Source organism: Argentina silus (assembly GCF_951799395.1).
Source record: "Argentina silus genome assembly, contig: scaffold_160, whole genome shotgun sequence".
NCBI classification, from domain to species: Eukaryota; Metazoa; Chordata; class Actinopteri; order Argentiniformes; family Argentinidae; genus Argentina; species Argentina silus.
This window is the reverse complement of record NW_028152817.1, coordinates 75229-95000: the sequence shown is the minus strand read 5'-3', so window position 1 is coordinate 95000 and position 19772 is coordinate 75229. Positions and strand designations below refer to the sequence as shown.

The 19772-nt window shown below is 40.6% G+C and overlaps 1 pseudogene across 1 annotated transcript in view; it reads right to left on the bottom strand.

Moving 5' to 3' along the window:
• Positions 1-13730: 13730 nt before the first annotated feature.
• The window catches only part of LOC310824613 (cytochrome P450 3A27-like), a 49902-nt pseudogene continuing 43860 nt past the window's right edge, over positions 13731-19772 (bottom strand). Inside the window, exons 3-11 of the transcript in view lie at positions 19637-19750; positions 19046-19134; positions 18787-18935; positions 18338-18465; positions 18140-18215; positions 17770-17930; positions 14799-15018; positions 14433-14595; positions 13731-13847 (exon numbers count right to left, since the gene is read on the bottom strand). The product of the transcript in view is annotated as a cytochrome P450 3A27-like (transcript). The remainder of the gene's footprint in view (positions 13848-14432; positions 14596-14798; positions 15019-17769; positions 17931-18139; positions 18216-18337; positions 18466-18786; positions 18936-19045; positions 19135-19636; positions 19751-19772) is intronic.

Genomic DNA, 19772 nt, shown 5'->3' with positions numbered 1-19772 from the left:
ACTAAAACATATTTGTATCACTTAAAGAAGAGTAAGTAAGTTTGTCGGAAATCTGCCATCGTGGAGAAATTCTGTCTGAAGTTGTCCAAACGACAACATCCTCCCTTATAATAATATAACCCCCCGAAATGAACTTGCAGTGTTGGACATTAGCTGTTGTGTTTCTGCATGCGCACACGATTGGAAGAGGCAGCCCTCAGAGACAGAAAGGTGAGTCCACTCCCCTAGAACACCCCTGGCAGTAACAACATGTTTATATGCAAACCGAGTGTCCAGGTAGGACACTGCATTTTAAAAAGCGTGTTTTCCGAACCAAAACAGCGTTTGTAAATGAAATATTTATTTCAAGGGATCTCGTTCCCTGATCGCTACCGATTAAAGATAGTCATTACAACCTTTAGGAAGCTTTTAAAAAGGTTGAATATTACATGGACCTTTACAGAACACAGCTGTAAAGGTGCAACCTTTCCTCTCCCAGGCTGACACTGAGAGACGAATGCATGCTTGTATTACTAGCAGCCTTGATTACTGTAACACTCTCCTGTCTGGTCGACCAAAGAAAGCTCTTGGCAAATGATACAGAATGCAGCAGCACGAGTCAGATGGAGAGCACATATCATACAAGTCTCTGCACTGATAACCTGTTAGTTTTATAATTTATTTTAAGATAATTGTATTAGTTTAGAAATCACTCTATGGTCACGCACACCACTGCATGTCAGACATGCTTTTAAGGTATATACCCTGTAGATCCCTCAGGTCCTCAGGTACTGGCCTTTTAACTATTCTGAAGATTCCAACAACACCTATCTACTTCCTGTTTCAAATGAATAGCACTGGGCAGAAGTCTGCACAGGGATGCTACAGACACATTAGCATACTGCAAAATACTGTCACCTATCTAACCATCTGTTCCAAAGCAATAGTAATAGATACTGTAGGAGTCTGCAGTGCACAGGGGTTACACACTCATCAGTACCCTCTAAAATACTGTCACTATCATATTTCCTGTTCCACATGAATAGTACTATATAGGAGTCTGCAGAGGGGTTACCTTGTTGGGAAACACAGTGTCTATCTCCTCCTGCAGCTTGGTCATGATGTGGTCTGTCATCTGACCACTGAACTTATCTAAGATAAGATTAAATATACTTTATTGTCCCGGATGGAAATTTGTCTTGGACAATTAAAGTTGCTGCTTCACACAACAACAAACAACAATGAATACACACTATACACATAGTACAAATCACATAAACACACACACACACACACGTCAGAGTTGTTAGTCATTCATTTATTTGTGTTGTTGGAATGAATAAAAGAAGGAGAGGAGAGATGGGACTGTACCTCTTTGATCCGCCCACTGGTGAAGGAGGGAGACAGGACACTGCGGATCCGTCTCCATGTATCATCCTCAGCGATAAACACGGCGTCATACAGAGGCCCGTTGAGATAGAAATTCTAGAAAAATAACAATGATTATATACTGCAAAATTAACCGAATATTAATAATGCTATAATAACAACGATATTATCTATTTAATAAGCCCTTATGTTTTTTTCCCCATACAACAACTTCAATTTAGCGTATTACCCTCCTGTTAGTGAAAAGGGAGTAGCATTCCTTGATGAGGATGGTTTTGATCATGGCTGTGTCCATGATACACAGGACGGGCTGACGGCCATCATAGATCCTACAGACCAGCAAAAACAAAGATAGTTAGATATACACTCACCCAACACTTTATTAGGAACACTATACTAATACTGGGTAGAGCCTCCCTTTGCTCTCAAAACAGCCTCAATTCTTCGTGACATTGATTCCTTTGAGATTCTGGTCCATGATGACATGATTGCATCACGCAATTCCTGCACATTTTTCAGGTGCACTTTCAAGATGTGAATCTCCCGTTTTGCCACATCCCAAAGGTGTTCTATTGGATTCAGATCCGGTGACAAGGAAGGCCACTGAAGAACACTGAACTCATTGTCATGTTCATGAAACCAGTTTAAGACGACTTTTGCTTTGTGACATGGTGCATTATCATTCTGGAAGTAGCCATTAGAAGGTGGGTAAATTGTGGCCATGAAGGGATGCAAATGGTCAGCAACAATACTTAAATAGGCTGTGGCATTCAAGCAAATATACCGTAGATAGAGACAGACAGACCCATCACAAATCCTGCACTCTTTGAAAAAGTGCTACCTAGAACCAAAAAGGGTTCTTCTTCCACTGTCCCTTTGAAGAAACCTTTTGGGTTCCATGTAGAACCCTTTCCACAGAAGGTTATACAGTACCGTGCGTAAGTAATGGGACAGTGAAGCATTTTTTCTTCTGTTTGGATTTGAAATAAAAACGTAGAGATTTTTATTTTTTATTTGATGTACATATTGGTTTATCATTCAGAAATTACAACACTTTTATGCATAATCCCCCTATTTCAGGCTACACAAAAGTGATAGGACAATTGGCTTGACAAGTGTGTTCGTCAGGTGTGTTCCGTCACATAATTTGTGCAGTCTGCTATTGGTGTCTTGTCAACATGAGGACCAAAGAGATGTTATTAAAAGTCAGGGAAGCCATTATGATGCTGAAATATCAGAAAAAAAATAAACATAGCCAAAACCTTAAACCTACCAAAATCAACAGTTTGGAACTTCATTAAAAGGAAAGAAAGCACTGGTGAGCTAAGAAATCGCAAATGGCAAGGAAGACTTCCAGTGGATAACCAAAGAATGCTCACCATAATTGAGAATCATTTATTTACATCTTGTCAGTCCAAGTACAAGTAAATGGCTCCAAACTCATTGGACGGCATTTCATCATACAGCAGGACAATGACCCAAAACATACTGCCATAGGAACTAGGGAATTTTTCAGGGCCAAAAAGTGGAAAGTTGTTGACTGGCCAAGTCAGTCTCCAGATTTAAATCCTATAGAACATGCATTTCATTTGCTCAAGAGGAGACTTAGGGCAAAACATCCTAAAAAAACAACAACAGTCACTGCAACATAGGTCTGGCAGAGCATTACCAGAGAAGATACCCAGCGTCCGGTTGGGTCAATGGGTCACAGACTTTTGCACCTTTGCATACAAAGGATTGGGGACCAAATACTAAACATGAGTGCTTAATTTAGACATTTGATAATGCAAAAGAGGGAAAAATGCTTGGGCAGCAAAATGGCTAGAGCCAGCCCTGATTAACAGAACCTTTATCGAGCGCACAACATCACATTAATGCCCATAGGAAGAATGAGAATAGAGTATCAACAAAATAACCAATTTAACACAATTTAAAACAACATACGTCTGTAAGTTTTAACCATACGTTAACGTGCGTCAAGGACAACGCGGGAGAATGATGCCCGTGATGGGCCTAACCCAAAACTCAAAGAATATCTCGCTGTCCCTCTCCTTAAATATCATTCCCAACAAAGGACAAGGTGTGAGATACATTACAATAGCAAAGGAATTGACAAATGGTGAAAGCTGAAAAATCTGAAACATAGTCAAAACCTTAGACTTGCCAAAATCAAGCACTGATGAGCTCAGCAATCGCAAATGGCTGAGGCTTCACTGCAAGATGCAAACCACTAGTTATTCTTAAAAAGGATAGTCAGGTTACAGTTTGCTAAGAAGTACCTAAAAAGCCTGCAGAGTTGTGGAAAAAAGTCTTGTGGACAGATAAGATGAATATTATCAGAGTGATTGCAAGAGGAAAGTTTGGAGAAAAAAGGATCTGCCCAAGGTTTACAGCATACCATCTCATCTGTGAAACATGGTGGAGGGGATGCTATGGTTTGGGCATGTATAGCTGCCACTAGAACTTGCTAACTTATCATAATTGATGATGTTACTGCTGACAGCAGCAGCAGAATATATTCTGAAGTGTACAGAAATATCTTGTCTGGTCGAGTAAAAGCAATGCTTCCAAATTCATTGGATGGCGCTTCATCATACAGTAAGACAATGACCCAAAACATACTGCCATTGGAGCTAGGGAGATTTTCAGGGCGAAAAAGTGGAAAGTTCTTGACTGGCCATGTCAATGTTTGGATTTAAATCCTATTGAATATGCATTTCATTTTCTGATGGTAAGATTTTGGGCAAAAACACCTCAAAAACTGAAGATGGCTGGCCTGGCAGAATATCACCAGAGAAGATACCCAGCACCTGGTGGGGTCAATGGGTCCCAGACGGTTATTGCATACAAAGTATTGTCGACCAAATACTAAATATGAGTGCATAATTTCGACCATGTATACCAATACTAGACAAAAGAAAAGAAAAGAATCTAGCAAAAGCAAACTATGTTCTGACAGGGTTTGACTCATCTAATACGACATCAGATCTGGATAGGTTCCTTGATTTCCTCTGAAAGGTGACATTGGCATGAAAACATGTACACAACATCAAGAAGAAACCATTGATTAAAGCCAAATCAATTGACAGAGGCATGGCAGAAAATGTGTGTTGTCTCTTTAAAAGAAATGTTAAAAATCTCTTTGTTTTCCCTGAATGAAACAAAGCACAGGTGTTTAAAAGGCCAGCCCCACCCCTGATTACAATGATCCACACATGGAGACAGCCAAAGCAACATAGATCAATAAGACATCCCACATGTCACACCAGAATGTGTGTTGGCAAGAGTGTGCCCTTATAGCCAGGATCCACTCTCTGGTCACATCTCCCTGATGTTGGTTATGAAGAACTTTATCAAACGTTTGGATTTGAAATTAAACAATTACTACAAGGTTAAAGTAGAGATTCTCAGCTTTTATTTGATGGTATTTGTATACACATTCGTTTCACCATTTAGAACCCCACTTTTTATGCATAATCCCCCTATTTCAGTGTACCCAAAAGTAATGGGACAGACTTATCAAATGTCCAAATGAAGCAGTCATGTTTAGTATTTAGTGGACAATCCACTAGTATTTAGTGGACAATAACTGCCTGAAGTCTGCAAACCACTAACCCCACCAGACGCTGGGCATCTTCTTTGGTGATGCTCTGCTAGGCCTGTACTGCAGCCATCTTTAGTTGTTGTTTGTTTTGAGGTCTTTTTGCCTAAATTCTTATCATTAGGGAAATGTAATGCATGTTCAATTGAATTTTAATCTGAAGGTTGACTTGGCCAATCAAGATCTTTCCACTAGTTGCTATGGCAGTGTTTTGGGTCATTGTTTTATTGTATGGTGTGGCTCCATCCAATGCATTTGGAGGCATTTGCTTGCACTCAAGCAGACAAGATGTTTCTGTGCACTTCAGAATACATTCTGCTGCTGCCGTCAGCAGGTACAATCATCAATTAAGACAAGTTAGCAAGTTCTAATGGCAACTATACATGCCCACATCTAACACCCCCTGCACCATGTTTCACAGATGAGGTGGTATGCTGTAAATCTTGGGCAGATCCTTTTTTCTCCAAACTTTTGTCACTCTAGTCCATGATAATATTCATCTTATCTGTCCACAATACCTTTTACGAGACCTCTGCAGGCTTTTTAGGTACTCTTTTTTAGCAAACTGTGACCATCCTTTTTGATGATAACTAGTGGTTTTTGATGTGTGAGAAAACGTGTTCTTTATTTGAAGAGAAGACAAACTACTTCTTACTTTTAGCTATTTATTTACATGTCAGAATTCTAGGCTTGTACAAGGACCACTTTTGGCGATGAAAATCACAGTCAGCAAGCTGTTAATCTGTAACCAACCCTCCAAAAATGGATGCATTCAAACAGTCAAACAAAGTATTTACAGTATACAAAATGATTGTGATTGGCTATTTGGTTGGGGAGGAACCATGGTTTAGACTTGGCATCCCTTGTTGTTCACGGGCTGATCACACCATTCATCCCAGCTGCGGAGTCAGCACTCTGTAAGAGATAAGACACCTACTCTGGTATGTCCTCCCTAGCCTATCCTCCCTAGCCTGGTACTATTCCACTATAGCTCTTTGTGTAAGCGTGTGTTGCAACATCTTTCTTGATGACCTGGCTTAACCTCTCCATGTATTAATTCAACGTACTATGGGACTAATGCTTGATCCATCGCTCATTTGTCAACAGGCCATCACATTAGTAAATTTAGCACACTGCAGTAATGTATTTTTATTATAGCAATAATAAACTGTTTTTATAAAAATAATTTCTATCAGATGATAAATGTGTCTTCCTCTTAGTTATAAACAAACCAGAATTAAATGCATAGGTCTATGTATGTATGGATGGATGGATGTATGTACTCATTGGAACAGCTGGAAGACTTTCTCTGCATCCCCGAAAAAACACATGTACGCAAGCACACACGCACGCACGCACGCACGCACACACACACACACACACACACACACACACACACACACACACACAGGCATGTTTAAGATATGCGTAACCCATGTTTATTAGTTGACTTAGTTGTGGGGTTAGTTTAGATACAGCGCACGATGCAACAAACAGGTACAATATCAGCACACCTCAGCATTGCTACACCCACGTGCTACCACAGGGAACTGGTACCCGCATAGTTAGATATGGTGCTGGTCCCACACCAGAGAGAACTGGTATGTTCCAGATCATTATACGAGGTAACTAGCTAGTAAATTATTAATTACTAGAAAGTGCTCAGTAGTCCTAGGGCTACAAACACAAGCTGACCAACCCTCCTGCAAACAGGGTGCTAATATTTCTCAATATTACCTTGTCAAAGCTAGCCAAGGTTCTCAGCTGTCCGGAAACAACAAGTAACTTAGTTAGCCGTCCGTCCCAAGTGCTAGCTGTAGCCTACACATGTGACCTTGCAAGTTCTAATAATAACCTGAGGAATTATCGTCGAGCTAGGGTTCAACAATAACAAAGAATTGAGAGCTCACAGGTTAGCCTGCTAGCTCAGAGAGTTAACAGGTGCTCAGAAGGTGAAAATCGTCGTTGAGCTGAACCGTAAGATTCTATCAGAGACAATCTAACGCCCCGTGAGAATCATAGGCTGAGGTGTAGCCAGCTACAACAATACAACTACAGTACACTTTTCAACCAAATGCCCCATGAGAATCATGGGCTGAGGTGTAGCCAGCTACAACAACACAACTACAGTACACTTTTCAAACTAACGCCCCATGAGAATCATAGGCTGAGGTGTACCCAGCTACAACAACACAACTACAGTACACTTCAGACAGTCAGAGAGTGAAGAGTGGAAAGGATGAAATGGCGCGCTTGTAGCATCCCTTTATTGGGACAGGTGATAGGCGTTGCTATCACTTGCAAGTGTGTACGAGGTGTGATTATGTGAATCAAGATGTAAATACAGTGCTCTCGGAAAGTATTCATACCCCTTCACTTTTTCCACATTTTGTGATGTTACAGCCTTTTTCCTCATCAATCTACACACAATACCCCATAATGACAAAGCAAAAACAGGTTTTTAGAAATTGTTGCTAATTTATTCAAAATAAAAAACTGAAATATCACCTTTACATACGTATTCAGACCCTTTACGTTTTTTGTTGAAGCACCTTATTGCGTATTGTGTGTAGATTAATGAGGAAAAAAAATAATTTCATCTATTTTTGAATAAGGCTGTAACATAACATAATACGGAAAAAGTGAAGGGGTCTGAATACTTTCAGAATGCACTGTATGTGCCTGTTATAGTCCCATTGTGTGATTGGTGTGTGTACTGATTTCTGGCACAGGCCTTAACTGATCCAACAAGTTCACCAATCATCAATGGTGTGATATGAAGTTGATGGATTTTAATGTTACATGCTACACCAGTGTGTGTCTAAAGTGTTGACATTGCGCGGCTGCTGCAGCAGCAACGCAAAATGATTCTTGGAGTGCTTGGAAATGGTATCAATGCTTTTTGGACGCTTAAAAACATATTCAATTAGTTTCATAGTATGGTAAAGTAATAGAAACATAGATTATAGAAATACATACAATAGTGGTACCTGTATGAAAAACAAAGTGATTGTCCTCGTTTATATTTGGAGGTAGAGGACAAACCCCAACTCTAAGATATTCAGACTTGACAAGACAGAATCCATGTACAGAATCCATAAATTAGAAGTTCCTTGCAGAAACAGATTGGGAGGCTATTTCTTCTGCATCCACACGTGAAACTGGTCACGTTTCTGGTGTAAGAGTAAATACTGCCATCTAGGGTTTAGAGATGGTTAACAGGAAATGGATACATTATTTTACGGATGTACTTTAGGCCTACGTTTGAGTAATTTAGCAGAAGCTCTTATCCAGAGCGACTTAAAATAAATAGCTACATTCATCTTCAGCTACATACATCACGGTCATCACAAGTAAGACTTTCTATAATAATAAATGCCACAAGCAGTCACAGTGGTAGAGAAAGGAAGTCAATTTAATTTAATGTTCAACTTAATTTATTGAACTTAAGACAACTATATAACTTGATTTGCTATGTATCCCTAAATAGCGGCCAATTGTGTTGAGGTTTCCAGGCTAACGGTGTCGGCATGTGCAGTCCCCTGTCTTATCTCTGCACCCCCACACGCTCTCAGCCAGGGCCACATCAACAAGGCTTTTGACAGAAAGGCTCGTCCCCTGGTTTGCCTGATTGTGTACCAGCTGAGCCATCAGAGGAGTCGCTCTCAACGAGAACATGAGGGTTGGGGCATATCTGGAGCCATCGTTCATCTGAAATTAAAAAAGTAACATCAGAGGGGAGTGCAAGGTGAGACAAGAATTGGACAAATTCAACTGAGAGTTGAAGGTCATGGACTAAATGCTATAGTAAACTAGCAACAATCACCTTCATCTACTTAGTCTATAGGTTCTCTACCATCTCTCTAATCGTCACCATGCTCACCTTCTTCAATGTCTCCCTCTCCTGTTCTAGCTTCTCTTTTTCCAGACTCTGTTTCGCTCTTTCTTCAGCCACCATCACCAGGGCCTCTCTCCTCTTGATGGCCTCTATCTCTTTCTCCATCTGTTTCTTATCCTTTTTAAATGTCTCCTTCTCCTTCCACATCTTGAGCATTTCTCGCTCCACATCCTGCCCGTCTCTTTTGATTTTCATCCACTCCTTCTTTATCATTTGCAACTCTGCTCCGACCTTCTCTGTCTTTCTAAGCATCTCTATTGAGGTCTCCTTTTCCTGCTCTAGCGTCTCCTTTTCCTGGCTCAGTTTAAGTCTTTCTTCGGCCTCCATCACCAGGGCCTCTCTCCTCTTGACTGCCTCCATTTCTTTTTCCATCTGTTTCTTGGCCTTGAGAAATGTCTCCTTCTCCTTCCACATCCCGAGCATTTCTTGCTCCACCTTCTGCCCGTCTCTTTTGATTTTCATCCACTCCTTCTTTATCATTTGCAACTCTGCTCCGACCTTCTCTGTCTTTCTAAGCATCTCCTTTGAGGTCTCCTTCTCCTGCTCTTCCTTCTCTTTTTCCTTGCTCAGTTTAAGTCTTTCTTCGGCCTCCATCACCAGGGCCTCTCTCCTCTTGACTGCCACCATATTTTTCTCCATCTCTTTCTCCATCTGTTTCTTGGCCTTGAGAAATGTCTCCTTCTCCTTCCACATCCTGAGCATTTCTTGCTCCACCTTCTGCCCGTCTCTTTGGATTTTCACGCTCTCCTTCCTCATCATATTTAACTCTGCCTCTGCCTTCTCAGCCTTTCTAAGTATCTCCTTTGAGGACTCCTTCTCTTTCTCAATCTCCATCATGAGGATCTTGATCCCACTGTCCATCTCCTCCCTCTCCCTATTGAACTCATTCCTGTCCTCCTGCAGTCTTTCTGCCTTTCTGGCCAGGATCTCCTCCTCCCTCTGCCTAACTTTCTGGTCCCTTCTCTTTTGTTTCTCATATTCCTCTATCTTTTTCTCAAACTCTGCCTTCTCTGTCTTAATCCTCTCATGCTCCTTCCTGATATCCTCAATACTCATATATATTTTCACCTCCATTGTTTTTATGCACCTACAGTAGATAGAACACAAACAAAAATTATTGAAATAATCTCCACACACCCATACTATAATGCAACAGGAATGTCAGAAAGATTCCCCAAATGAGAATGGGATAACAATCTTTGAGTTTGCCCTCCTGAATCAGTCAACAAATACCAATACACCGATTGGCAGCAAAGAAATGTTATTATCTATAATGTGTGTTCGGCTGGCGTCATAATGGGTTTGGAATGACTATCATGGTAATTCACTGCCTAACAACTCTTATCAGCGTTCGATGCAATGGTTCGAAGTGACTTGGTCCTGTCAGAGGCCTATGTTAGAGTCAGCAAAAGCTTCCAGTGTGGGTTGGCTGGCTATGTTTGTTGACACGCCTTGAAATATAGCCTACAATTGTGGCCAACAGGTCAAATATCAGTGGCCATATAATGGGCACATTTTATTAACTGGAATCGGCCTGGTACAGGTAGGAGCCTATAGGCTAATAAGCAGAAGACCTCGGCAAAATTAAAATAGGCCTAATTCAATTCATGGGTTAGGTCTGGGTTAGTTCATTTAGGTCTCTCATAATAATAATAAAAAATATATTTTATTTGGAATGTGTTTTTCATTTGTAGCTGACAATTTCAAAGCCTGTGCAGTTGAGTGCAATAGACACACGAACAAAAACACAAACAAAACACTAACAACAACAAGAGGACAGGACCTAAAGGAAGGCCTTTCTAAAGATGTGAGTTTTTAGGCATATAGAAATATCCAACGCTGAATTCGATTTAATGGGAATATCATCTCCTAGTGACAGATATCTCTCAGTGACATTTTTACGTGTCCCTTGTCCAAATGCTGTAAAGGTAGTCGGCCTATGCCGTCTCTCTTTATATCTCACTCTGGTAATACTGATTGCACAGGTTCAGGTTGCGTCTTAGCTCGTTATGCCACTGAACTAAAAGTTCAAGAACTTTGTGTATTATTGCAGAACATTCTCAATTCTGTGTACATATCAACGTCATAATGATACCAATAGCAACGCATTTTGGGTGGAATCCTAACTCCAAATCCGCGCGCGTAAATCTTGCATTCATGTCAATGGGAAATTGATTCGATTTACACGCGGATCGGATTCCACTGCAATACACATTTAAGTTTAAGTTCATTTGAATTTATAGTGCATTTTACCCACAATATACGGCTTACACAAAAGTAGCCTACAAGACAAATACAACATTTGAAAAAACATATTGCATAGAATCAAATTTGGGGATATACAGGTTTTTTTTCTTTATAAAGTACATTACAAACATAAAGTCTCATAAAGTACATTACAAATACGAAACAATTATTAGTCATATTTTTTATTAGTAATAATAATAAGTATTTTATATTTAATACAAAATAGATTAAATGGTGAAATTGGTGTGTATAAATATATAAAACTTGACTCATAATCCGTATAGTGCTGTTTTTGGAGTAATTACTAATTACTAGTAATTACTAGTGTGTGCGGACTGAGCTCCCTGTCCCGTCTTTCTGCTGTGGGGCAGCGGAGCACTCTTGCCCCATCGTTGCGAGGGGAACAACGTGAGCGTGTTTGGCGTAAGCAGGAAAAACCTCACGCAAATTATATTGGGTATGAATTCTGCCTAGCAACAGGTGGCGAAAAACTATTAAACGCTAATGTCGTTAACGTGGTCTGACATGACAGGAAATAATCATAAAGCAATTCAGTTCATCTACTGTACGTCTATCGCTAATGCTAGCTAGCTAAAGTTTTCACAATGAATCGTGTAGATTATTTGTTGACCATGCGGTTTAGTACATTGCCTTTGGAAGAGAAGTTGGAGATAAAACGTTTAGGGCCAACAGGAATGGTTTGACAAAAAGAGATGGCTAACCGCTACCACCTCGAAACATGCGCTGTTCTGTTTCCCATGTATGATTTTTGGTGGAGACTATTTGGGCATCGGCTGGATTCAAAGACATTATACATCTGTCAGAACAGAACAGACACCAGCGACTGAACGGCCTTGACATGATTTCCATTGAAAATGCATTGATCCAGGGACAGATGGATTTCAACAGTAAAGTCATCGAGAGGTTTGCTGAAGCAACGAACCGCCGCGCTACTTTCCTATTCAAGTGAGCAGGTCTGTTTGGACATGTATGACAAATGGACAATGCGCCGTTCACTGTAGACTATATTGCTTTTGTTTTGTAGTCATTTTAAACGTTATACTACCTGTGATATAAAGTGGAGGACTAAATGTTACGTATAGGCCTAATATCTAGACAGTTGATGGGCACACTTGTTACTTGTCGCTTTCAGAACCCTGGACTGGGCTCGGGCTGTATATTCATATAGTTCCGTTAATTAGCCTAGCCTACTTTCCGTGATTTAATGTGACTTTTGTAGTGTGTTATAGCCTCTGCACTGATGATATTTATTTCACATTTAAAATAATACAATTGATAAAACCTGATTAAACTTTCCTACAAGTTAACGATGTGCCGAATGCTTGTATTTTGATTAAACATGCAAGTTATTGAAGACACGTGTCTGTCTCATCTTTTTACTTTGTTGCAGTATAGGCGTTCTGTGTCGCGCTGAAGCGTATGAAGTGTATTCAGTTATGGGGTTTACTGTACATACTTTTTCTCTGCACTGTTCCTGCTGCAGAGGATGCGTAAACGATTTTCCCATGTTGTTTTTTGGTTGTGGTCTGTGTTTATACATTTAGGCTATTAGTTGTATCCTACTTTTCAGTTTTACAAGTCAAATCTTATGACAGATGAGATGGCACTTCAACCGATAAAATGCAGGTACATTTTGACTACTGCTGCACTACGATACCCATAGATAGACCCAATACATTGGTAACTGCACTACTTATACAGCTCATATACTGCTTATACTGTTCATACTGCATTCTATATTTATTCTGCTTATAATGTTACTGTTAATACATATATTGCTTATACTGCACTACTTATACTGCTCATATACTGCTTATACTGCTCATATACTGCTTATACTGCACTACTTATACTGCTCATATATTGCTTATACTGCTCTACCTGTATATATTGTTCACATTGCACTTTTCTGCTTTTTTGCACTTCTGGTTAGACGCTAACTGCATTTCGTTGTCTCTGTACTTGTACTCTGCACAATGACAATAAAGTTGAATCTAATCTAACACCTATTTATTGTCATGTTTTGATGGCATGTTGTTCATTCTCATGTTATGATTTAGTTTGTGATTATACACACGTTTTTAGCGTGATGATAGAGACCCACTACCAGACGAGTACAAAACATGCACAAGTCACATGCAAATCCCTGCCCTGCAGACGACAGACAACAACTGTCTCTGTACAACTAGTCCTGGACCTCCACTATTAGACAGATACAAAGAGAGCAGCATACAGTAGCAGCAGAGCCCAGAGGCAAGGCGAGGCAAGGCAAGGCAAGGCAAGGCAAGTTTATTTATATAGCACATTTCATACACAGAGGCAATTCAAAGTGCTTTACGTAAAATAGATAAAAAGGAAACAGCATGAAATTTTTTTTTTGAATAAAAACGCATAAAAGACATAAAAAAATAATAAAAGTCACAGTGCATTTTAGGGTCACAGTGCAATTATTAGCGCCAATTTAGTTTCAATTTAAGGCAAAAGCGAAGCCCTTTTTTTTTTTAAGCCCATTTTTGAAAGTAGCCAGTGTTGGGGCTGATCCTAGATCTATGTGTAACATAATAACTGAGAGACCTGCAGCAGGGCAGGTCCTCATCACTGGCTGTCTGCTTTGAGCTGGTTGTTGTTGGACTCCTGGCAGCGGGACAGCAGCTTGAGTTTGATGGGCCGTATGGGCATCAGAGTGTTCTGTAGGTCCATCTCAATGGGGATCTGGTGAGAGTTGACACACAGTTAAAGTATGAAGGAACGAGTAAAACAGATGTCAGCGTTACACTATGAATGTTACCTAATACAGTGTCACTGTTACGTTCGGGTAGCATTGCACTATAAATTCAAATAAACTCAAACTCCTGGACAACCTCTCTTGGGTCGACATACATTAAAATGGCCCTATGAAGTCTCGAGGGAGTTTTGCAGAAATACAAATAGCTTTTTTTTAAATCTCACACTTCCATCATTTAGTAGGTAGCCTATACTGAGGATGATTGGCGCCTAGTACTGAAAAATGCAATCTGGGAAATTAAATGGGGAGTACATACTCATGCAGTACGCAAGTACAGAATTGTAGTATGGGGGTTCAAACCCGGGTCTCCCATGTGGAAGACACAAACGCTACTATTAAGCCAAGAGGACATCCTCAAGGTCTGAGGGCGACACTTCAGTTTACATGTCTCAGGCAGGGCTACCTCATCACCCGAGTGTGATTCCAAAATCACCTCTGCTACATATAGAAACGCAACAAAGTCATAGGTACAAAATTATATTTACAATCATTGTATCATTATTTTGTCTCACCTCTGTCTCTTTGCAGACGGTGAAGTTGAACCTCTGTAGAATCTCCACCATCGCCAGTTTCATCAATACCAGAGCGAATCGCATCCCGATACAGTTCCGTGGGCCCAACCCGAACGGCATGTAGGTGTATGGGTCGATGCTCTCCTTGTTCTCCTTACTGAACCTACACACGGAGAGTTCAGAGGAGGAGGGGTTAAAGAACATATCAATTAAATCACAGTAATATGATGGTTATACATGGTTGAAGAAACCTGTTTGTGTTTGGTCGTCGCATTTAGGTTTGTTTTATGGTTGTTTGTGGAACACTGCTCTTATCGTTGCTGTTGTGATTGATATTGTGGTTGTGGTTAAGATGTGGCCCATTACCTCTCTGGTTTGAACTCCTCTGGGTCTTCCCACACATCGGGGTCACGGTGCAAGGTCCAGATGGGTATCATGATGACCATACCCTTGGGGATGGTGATGCCGCAGATCTCAACAGATTTCTTGGCGACTCTTTCAAGTCGATGGGGTACGACCTGAGAGACTCGTTGATAACGCTGTCTAGATAGTCCATCTGCATCAGAGCCTCGTACTGGATAGGAGCCTGCACAGGGATATTACACTCACATGAGCACTAGTGATTGGTCGTTCACGTAGCCGTAGCCCAGAACTAACTCTTTTTCGTCGCAAATCTGAAGAGCTGTTAGTTTTTTGTGTTTTTTTGCGGGGAAATGAACACAGTACTATACTTATTCTAATCTGCATAGCCTAATTTCATGACACCCGCATACAGAACGCCATTACTTTCAATGTACATGTGTAATAGTGTCTTGCTTTTTTGTTATACATGAATAAACAAAAAAATCGCTAAATAATGTTATCTTGATAGTTAGAAGAAAATACATTTAGATTCCACTGAACAATGTAAATGATAGATGTACACAAGGATCAATCAGAAGTCAAAATGCCACTAAACTGGGCTGCTTTTAGTGGATTGACTGCTTGGAATACTGAATGTGCTATAGTCTATTATTTCCTATCACAGTCGACAGACTACAAGAAAACTGTCAGGTGGTTCAAATGTGAATAACTTGGTATCCATTCCATTAACTGTGGCCGGGCAGCACCGAACAGCCCAGAGAACATTACCATGGTGCTTTTGAATATTAGGTCCCTATCTGGCAAAACCTTTATTGATCTTATCTCAGAGCGAAAGCTGCACTGTAATGTTTTTATCTGAAACCTGGCTAAACATGAATGCATGTCAGTCTATAAGAAGTGGGGAAAAATATATTTTCACTCTATTATTTATCTAGCCATGTCGCTGAGCAGATGAGAATTTCATGATGAATATGAATATGAATAGTACACCATCAACAGCTTCCTCCTGTGATAATGATTTAGCAACCAGCTTCAACACCAAACTAAGGGCAACTATCGACTCTGTAGCACCAGTCAAACTGAAAAAGGCTGTGGCCAAATTTAAAAGAATTTGCAGAAAGTCTGAGCGGACAAAAACTGCAGGTCCACCTTGATATTCTTCGAGAGCATCTTTCTGCTTTTAATAAGGCAATAAAAAAACGCCAAGACAGACGGGATCATTTCTCAAAATTGATAATGAATCATAACAACTCAAACAGTGCTCTTTTCAACGATTGACAGCCTTATAAATCCCACCCACAAGACACCTGGTGATCTGCTCTCCACCTACAAATGTGAGGAATTTGCAACATACTTCTGAGATAAGAGAACCAATATTAGGTGAGGAGGATCACTCAGGCAAGACCTGAAGATGTGTTTGATGACTTGTTACCCCACCTTCCACCACACGGAAGCACTATGAACTCTTTTGCAGTGGTCATACAGAAATGCTCAGCAAAGTGGGGGTCTGTTCATCTGCACCTAAAACTACCATGGTGAAACCCCTCCTGAAGAAAAGTAACTTAGACTCTTCAGTCCTTAGCGATTTTAGGCCAATCTCCAACCTTCCCTTTTTAAGCAAAAAAATAATAATTCTTGAAAAAAAGGTGTTCAAACTGTTAAATAATCTCCTTATTCCCATTTGACATGTTCCAATCTGGCTTTTGTGCCGATCATAGCACTGAGATAGCACTATGTTGTTAAGTTATTAACTAGGTTCTTAATGACCTTAGAATTAATTAATTAATGCTGATGCCAAAATGCTCTTTGTCCTTGTCCTGGTCAAACTGTCTGCACACTTAAAGACACTACTTACAGTAACACTAAGCACCAGGCAAAAAAACAAGGTGTTACCATTGACTCAGATCTTAATTTTGAAACCCATATCAAGAATGTGACTAAAACATATTTGTATCACTTAAAGAAGAGTAAGTAAGTTTGCCGGAAATCTGCCATCGTGGAGAAATTCTGTCTGAAGTTTTCCAAACAACAACATCCTCCCTAATAATAATATATCCCCCCGAAATGAACTTGCAGTGTTGGACATTAGCTGTTGTTTTTCTGCATGCGCACACGATTGGGAGAGGCAGCCACCAGAGAAAGGTCAGTCTACTCCCCTAGAACACCCCTGGCACTCACAACATGTTTATATGCAAACCGAATGTCAGGTAGGACACTGCATTTTAAAAAGCGTGTTTTCCGAACCAAAACAGCGTTCGTAAATGAAATATTTATTCATAAGGGATTTATTATAAGGGATCTTGTTCCCTGATCGCTACCGATTAAAGATAGTCATTACAACCGTTAGGAAGCTTTTAGAAAGCTTGAATATTACATGGACCTTTACAGAACACAGCTGTAAAGGTGCAACCTTTCCTCTCCCAGGCTGACACTGAGAGACGAATGCATGCTTGTATTACTAGCAGCCTTGATTACTGTAACACTCTCCTGTCTGGTCGACCAAAGAAAGCTCTTGGCAAATGATACAAAATGCAGCAGCACGAGTCAGATGGAGAGCACATATCACACAAGTCTCTGCACTGATTACCTGTTAGTTTTATAATTTATTTTAAGATGATTGCATTAGTTTAGAAATCACTCTATGGTCATGCACACCACTGCATGTCAGACATGCTTTTAAGGTATATACCCTGTAGATCCCTCAGGTCCTCAGGTACTGGCCTTTTAAGTATTCTGAAGATTCCAACAACACCTATCTACTTCCTGTTTCAAATGAATAATACTGGGCAGAAGTCTGCACAGGGATGCTACAGACACATTAGCACACTGCAAAATACTGTCACCTATCTAACCATCTGTAGGAGTCTGCAGTGCACAGGGGTTACACACTCATCAGTACCCTCTAAAACACTGTCACTATCATATTTCCTGTTCCACATGAATAGTACTATATAGGAGTCTGCAGAGGGGTTACCTTGTTGGGAAACACAGTGTCTATCTCCTCCTGCAGCTTGGTCATGATGTGAGGGTTGGTTGCCAGATTGTAGGCCAGGAAGGACAGAGAGCTACTGGTGGTCTCATAGCCAGCAAAGATGAACATCATTGCCTGGGACAAGATCTCATGGTCACTCAATCCTATGATGATGGAGAGAGGGGGAGAATGAGAGGGAGGAGAGGGAGAGTGGGAGAAATGGGGTGGTAGGTGTGAGAAAGGGACGAAGTAGAGTATTTCCACGGTGTGTTTGTAGGTATAGGTGTTTGAGGCAGGTGTGTGTGTGTGTGTGTGTGTGTGTGTGTGTGTGTGTGTGTGTGTGTGTGTGTGTGTGTGTGTTTAAGGCAGGCACCTTTACTCTGCTCCTCTCCCTTTGAGTTGCTGTCTTTCTGTGAGTCTATCATCAGCTGCAGGAAATCTACCCGACTCTGGAAGCAGGCTTACGTCAGATCAAAATCACATGAGAACTACCAGATGCTACCAAATCTCTACAATTGTATTACACAATACTGGCTGAAGATCGTATATTTGATCAGTTATATTTACATACCTTCCTGGTGCTAGCCACGCGATTGGACTTGATCTTCTGAAAGACAGCGTAGAAGAAATCTGTGACCGAGGCAGGGAATAGGGATACCTCCATGTTTGCCATAACAGGACCCATGAAGGGGAAGAATGCTGGACGGACAGGAAATGCCACGGTTACAAACAGGAACAGGAAATACCATGATACGTGACTCCAATCCTATTCAATGCACAGCCCTGTCCAGAAACAACTCCTAGGCTCTATCCCTAGACACTTCTGTATCCAATCCACTCAGATCTCCAAGTGTCCAGCATTTAGGAACTAGAGGTTGGTTCTGGACACGGCCCATGTGTTTATCAAATGAGTAGAGCGCAAACCATTGGCAGTGTGGTTTATGTCAGTCTAATCAATGAAATCAATAGCTTCATTTATTAAGCACAAAATGACTGAAAGCTATATGGGGGCAGTTGTACCGACTGTGAGGAACAGTGGGCTGAAGATGTCAAACTTGAGCATTTTCTTGATGTTGGTCACAAAGGGGTCGGAGGGGTTGTGGAGGGAGTCGATGTCGACACTGAATGAAGTACTGACGACCACATCCATACTGTATGGTCCAAAGAACCTGGAACACAACCACACAATCTCTGACCACCAGAACCACAACCACAAAATTAAAGGGGGAGTTCACTGAAATTACAAATTCACCTTATCGTCTCGGAGATAAATACTCACTCCTTTAGTTCAATGGGCTCATCGTTATCAGCCGTCTTCTTCAGATTGCTGACCAAGTTACCAGAGTGCTGCTTCATGATCCTGAGCATCTGAGTTGGGAAGGATACATGTAAAAATATCATGATTGATACGTGGATTAATATGTGCAAAACATATATTAATATCATGTTTGAAACAGGAATTATTTTAATGTTTATATAGCCTGAGAATATACATCCATACAGGATACATTATGTATATAGTCAAAGAATAAGTGACTCCAAAGATGAACTATTATTCTACACTCTGTCATCTGACCACTGAACTTATCGAAGATAAGATCAAATATACTTTATTGTCCCGGATGAAAATTTGTCTTGGATTAATTAATTAAAGTTGCTGCTTCACACAACAACAAACAACAATGAATACACACTATACACATAGTACAAATCACACACACACTCTCACACACTCTCACACACACACACACACACACACACACACACACACACACACACACACACACACGCGTCAGAGTTGTTAGTCATTCATTTATTTGTGTTGTATAAAGGAATGAATGAAAGAAGGAGAGGAGAGATGGGACTGTACCTCTTTGATCCGCCCACTGGTGAAGGAGGGAGACAGGACACTGCGGATCCGTCTCCATGCATCATCCTCAGCGATAAACACGGCGTCATACAGAGGCCCGTTGAGATAGATATTCTAGAAAAATTATTATTATTAT